The following is a 5,462-nucleotide window of genomic DNA, read 5'->3' as shown; positions in this document are numbered from 1 at the left end:
TAGGGAAAAGTCGGAGATTTTGAAAAAAATCCTGAAAAAGTACGGGATATTTTTTTTTGTTTTAATTTAAAAATGTTTTATTTCGTTTTTGAAAAATTCTATGATGAAAATGTTACAAGATTAAAATTATGGTCTTTGAATCATAATGGTAAAGGAAAATAAAAAATGGGTCAGAGAGAAACTGGAAACCAGGGAAAAGTTGTGGATTTTGAAAAAAATTCTTAAGAACACAGGGAAATTGTTTGATTTCGATTATCCAAGATTATATGTTGAACATATTAAAAGATTAAAATTGTGGTCTTTGAATAATAATGGTAAAGGAAAATAAAAAATGGATCAGAGAAAACCTGGAAACCAGAGAAAAGTAGGTAATTTTGAAAAAATCCTGAAAAAGTCGAGGAAAAATTGGTAATTTAATTTGAAATTGGTTTTTTTCTTTCATGAAAGATTCTATGTTGAAAATATTACGGGATTAATATTTAGGGCCTTGAATATTAATGGGCAGGGAAAACTTGGAAATCAGAAAAATGTCGGGGATTTAAAAAAAAAATCCTAAAATGTCGGGGATATTTTTTAAATCTGAATTTGAAATTGTTTTATTTTGCTAACAAAAGATTCTATGTTGATAATGTTACAAGATTAAAATTATGGTCTTTGAATAATAATGGTAAAGGAAAAAAATGGGTCAGAAGAAACCTTCTTTATTGAAAATATTACAAAATTAAAATTACGGTCTTTGAATAATAATGGTAAAGGAAAATAAAAAAATGGGTCAGAGGTAACCTTGAAACCAAGGAAGAGTTATGGATTTTGAAAAAAAAACCTGACAAAATCATGGAAATTAAAAAAAAAAAATTCAGGCCGATGAATATTAATGGTTAGGGAAAATAAAAAATGTGTCAGAGAAAACTTGGAAAGCAGAAAAAACTCAGGAATGTTGAAAAAAATCCTAAAAAAGCGAGGGAAATTGTTTTATTTTGTTTATCAAAGATTATATGTTAAAAATATTACAAGATTAAAATTAGAGTCTTGGAATAATAATGATGAAGGAAAATTAAAAATGGGTCAGAGAAAACGTGGAAACTAGATAAAAGTCGGGGATTTTGAAAAAATCCTGAAAAAGTCGAGGAAATTTTTGTAATTTAATTTGAAATTATTTTTTTTCTTTTTTTTTAAAGATTCTATGCTGAAAATGTTACGACATTAAGATTTAGGCCGTTGAGTATTAATGTTCAAGGAAAATAAAAAATGGAAACCAGAGAAAAATCGGGGGTTTTGAAAAAATCCTGAAAAAGTAGAGAAAATTTTTGTAATTTAATTTGAAATTGTTTTTTTTTCTTTTTTGAAAGATTCTATGCTTAATATATGACGAGATTAAGATTTAGGCCGTTGAATATTAATGGTCGTGGAAAATAAAAAATGGGTCAGAGAAAACCTGGGGACCAGAAAAAAGTCGGGAATTTTGAAAAAAATCGTAAAAAAGTAAGGGAAATTGTTTTATTTTGTTTATCGAAGATTATATGTTAAAAATATTACAAGGTTAAAATGATGGTCTTGGAATAATAATGGTGAAGGAAAATAAAAAATGGGTCAGAGAAAACGTGGAAACCAGAAAAAAGTCTGGGATTTTGAAAAAATCCTGAAAAAGTCGAGGAAATTTTTGTAATTTAATTTAAAATTGTTTTTTTTTCTTTTTTTAAAGATTCTATGTTGAGAATATTACAAGATTAAGATTTAGGCCCATGAATATTAATGGTCGTGGAAAATAAAAAAATGGGTCAGAGAAAACCTGGAAACCAAAAAAAGTCGGGGATTTTGAAAAAAATCCTAAAAAAGTCAGGGAAATTGTTTTATTTTGTTTATCAAAGATTATATGTTAAAAATATTACAAAATTAAAATTACGGTCTTTGAATAATAATGGTGAAGGAAAATAAAAAATGGGTCAGAGAATACCTGGAAACAAGGAAAAAATCAGGGGTTTTGTAAAAGTGCTGAAAAAGTCAAAATTTTTGTGATTTAATTTGAAATTTTTTTTTCTGTTTTGAAATATTCTATGTTGAAAATTTTACGAGATTAAGATTAAGGCCGTTGAATATTAATGGTCAGGGAAAATAAAAAATGAAAGTCAGGCGAAAATCGAGGGTTTTCGAAAAAATCCTGAAAAAGTAGAGGAAATTTTTGTAATTTAATTTGAAAATGTTTTTTTTTCTGTTTTGAAAAATTTTCTATGTTGAAAACTTTACGAGATTAAGATTTAGGCCGTTGAATATTAATAGTCGTGGAAAATAAAAAATGGGTCAGAGAAAACCTGGAAACCAGAAAAAAGTCGGGAATTTTTTTTAAAAATCGTTAAAAAGTAAGGGAAATTGTTTTATTTTGTTTATCAAAGATTATATGTTAAAAATATTACATGGTTAAAATGATGGTCTTGGAATAATAATGGTGAAGGAAAATAAAAAATGGGTCAGAGAAAACGTGGAAACCAGATAAAAGTCTGGGATTTTGAAAAAATCCTGAAAAAGTCGAGGAAATTTTTGTAATTTAATTTGAAATTGTTTTTTTTTCTTTTTTTAAAGATTCTATATTGAGAATATTACAAGATTAAGATTTAGGCCCATGAAAATTAATGGTCAGGGAAAATAAAAAGTAGGTCTGCGAAAAATTAGATAATCTTGAAATTGAAGTATTGTGATCATCCTGATATAATATTCTTGTCAGTAATTTATTTTCCTTGTATTTTTATTTCTTTTTTTGCAGTTGTTTATTTTTTGGTTAGAAATTCAACTGTCTTGTGGAAAATTCGTCTCTTTGGGCTGAAAGTTGTACTATTTTTATATAGAATTTTAATATGTAGCTGTTTGATAAATGAAAAAAGAAATATTTTTATTTTGCACTCAATCCTCTTTCGTTCCCAGTCGTCAAAAAGCTTGGATTTCGGCACCTTTTCCTTCTCTTATATTAATTTTCTGTTTAAAATTTTATATTTTCTGGTTGAAATATCATCTTTTTGCGTGAAAATATAGAACAATTTTTGTATGAAATCAACTTTTTCGTTAAAAATAATATTTCCTGGTTGAAATCTTTTTCGTTGAAAATTTATCTTTTTGATGAAAATGGATATTTTTGGGTTGGAAATTCAACTTTTTTGTAACAAAATTCTCTTTTTTTATGAAAATTGAACTTTTTTGTGACAATTAATCTTGGTGGTTTAAAAATTCATCAATTTTGGTAGAAAATTAATCCTTTTGGTTGAAAAATGATGTTTCTGGTGAAAATTGATATTTTTTAGTTGAAAGTTCAACTGTTTTGTAAACAATTCGTCTTTTTTGGTTTGCAATTGCAAGAATTTGCTTCAAATTTTTTCTTTCTTGTCTAAAAAACCTATTTGGTTAAATATATAACTAATTCAAAAATAAATCTTGATTCGTTGCAATTAACTTTTTTTTTGAAAATTAGAAAAAGGAATAATTTTATTTTTTACTCAGACTTCATTCGTTCCAGGACGGAAAAAAGCTTGGATTTGGACACCTTTTCCGTTACTTATATTAATTTTTTTGTTAAAAATTCATATTTTCGGGTTGAATATTCAACTATTTTGTTGGAAAATCATCTTTTTGTGTGAAGAATTTAACAATTTTTGTAAAAAAAAAACTTTTTGTTGAAAATTCAACTAATCAATTCAAAAATTCAATTCAATTAATGTTTTAAATGAAAATATTTTATTTATTATTTTGTGACAGTTAATCTTTTTAATTTCAAAATTCAACCTTTTTGGCATAAATTTAGTCTGTTTTAGTTGAGGATTCTACTTATTTGCCCCAAATTAATTTTTTTGTTTTGAAGATTCATTTCTAGTTAAACATATAAATATTTTCTGGAAAATTATATTCTTTCTTAGTTGAAAATTAATTTTTTTAGTTGAAAATTCAATAATTTGGTTCTCATTTTTTTTCTTGTCTAAAAAACCTTTTTCTGGTTAAATATTCAACTAAGTTAAAAAAATCATGTGGATTATTTTTATTTTTTACTTAATCCTCTATTTCATCATTCGTTCCGGACATAAACAATCTTGGATTTCGACACTTTTCCATCACTTATATTAATTTTTATATTAAAAATTTATATTTTCGAATTGAAAATTCTACTGTTTTGTTAAAAATTCATCTTTTTGAGTTAAAAATTCAATCATTTTGGTAGAAAATAAACTTTTTTGTGGAAAAATCATGTTTTCTGGTTGAAAATTCAACTGTTTTGTAAAAAATTCGTCATTTTTGGTTGAAAATTTAACTATTCGAGTTGAATATTTCTAATTTTAACTAAAAATGCATCGTTTTGGTTGAAAAAGAACTTTTTTAGTTGAAAATCAAAGTGATTTGTTCAAAATTCACGCAATTTATTCATGATTCATCTTTTTTCGTAGAAGACTAATCTTCTTGGTTAAAAAATCAATTTTCTCTTATAAAAATGGTCTCTTTGGTAGAATGTTAAACCCTATTCTTGAAAATTCATTTTTTTCTTGTTGATGACTGTTAATGTTATTAAAAGTTCATCTTTTTGGTCGAAAGTTTAATTACTTTATTGAAAATTGCTCTTTTTTTAATTGAAAATTCAATTGCTTGGTTAAAAATGAAACTACTTTGTGGAAAATATTTTTTTTCGGTTTAGACTTTATCTCTTTGGTTAAAAAATTTAACTATTTTGTTGAAAATTCGTGTTTATGTTGTTGAGAATATTTTTAATGATAATTTAAGTACCATTATTGTTTGAAAATTTATCCTTTTTTTTTGTTGAAAATTCAACTGTTTTTTTTTTTTTTTTTTAAATTCATGTGTTTTTTTTTAGAAAATTTTACTTTTTTGGTATAAAATTAATCCTATTAGTTAAATATTCGTCTTTTTGGTTTGAAAATTAACCTCTTTTGGTAGAAATTTCAACTTCTTTTCTTCGTTAATAAAAAACAAAGTAAGTATTACAAATTGGATATTTTGTTCTAAGAATCAAGTTTGCTTAAAAATTAAACTGCTTTGTTGAAAATTCGTCCTTTTGGATTGAAAAGAAGTCTTTTGTTTTACTTGAAAGTTGATTATTTTTTATTGAAATGGCATTTCTTTTGATTCAAAATTTGATTATTTTGTTGAAAATTTAATTGTTTTGTTAAAAAATCGTTTGTTTTTTAAAATGAAAATTCAACTTTTTTGTTGCAAAATTTTCTCTTTGGTTGATAATTCAACTAATTTTAATAAAAATTTTACTATTTTATGGAAAATTGAACTGTTTTGTGTAAAAAATGTACTGTTTTATTAAAAATTCAACTACTTTTTTGGAAATTTATCTAATTTGTTGAAAAATCATATTTTTGGTTAAAAATGCAACTGTTTTGATTAAAAATGATCTCTTTTGGATAAAAATTCTATTATTTGGTTGAAAAAATAATTATTTTGTTGATAATTCATCCCCTTTT

General features: G+C 24.6%; 1 protein-coding gene across 1 annotated transcript in view; it reads right to left on the bottom strand.

Moving 5' to 3' along the window:
- LOC117174143 (serine/threonine-protein kinase mTOR) overlaps nt 1–5,462 on the bottom strand; it is a 40,495-nt gene that overhangs the window by 4,099 nt on the left and 30,934 nt on the right. The window lies entirely within an intron of this gene.

The sequence above is a fragment of the Belonocnema kinseyi genome, chromosome 6 (assembly GCF_010883055.1).
Source record: "Belonocnema kinseyi isolate 2016_QV_RU_SX_M_011 chromosome 6, B_treatae_v1, whole genome shotgun sequence".
Classification (NCBI taxonomy): Eukaryota; Metazoa; Arthropoda; class Insecta; order Hymenoptera; family Cynipidae; genus Belonocnema; species Belonocnema kinseyi.
Note: the sequence above shows the minus strand (reverse complement) of the source record. Positions and strands in the feature narration are given on the sequence as shown.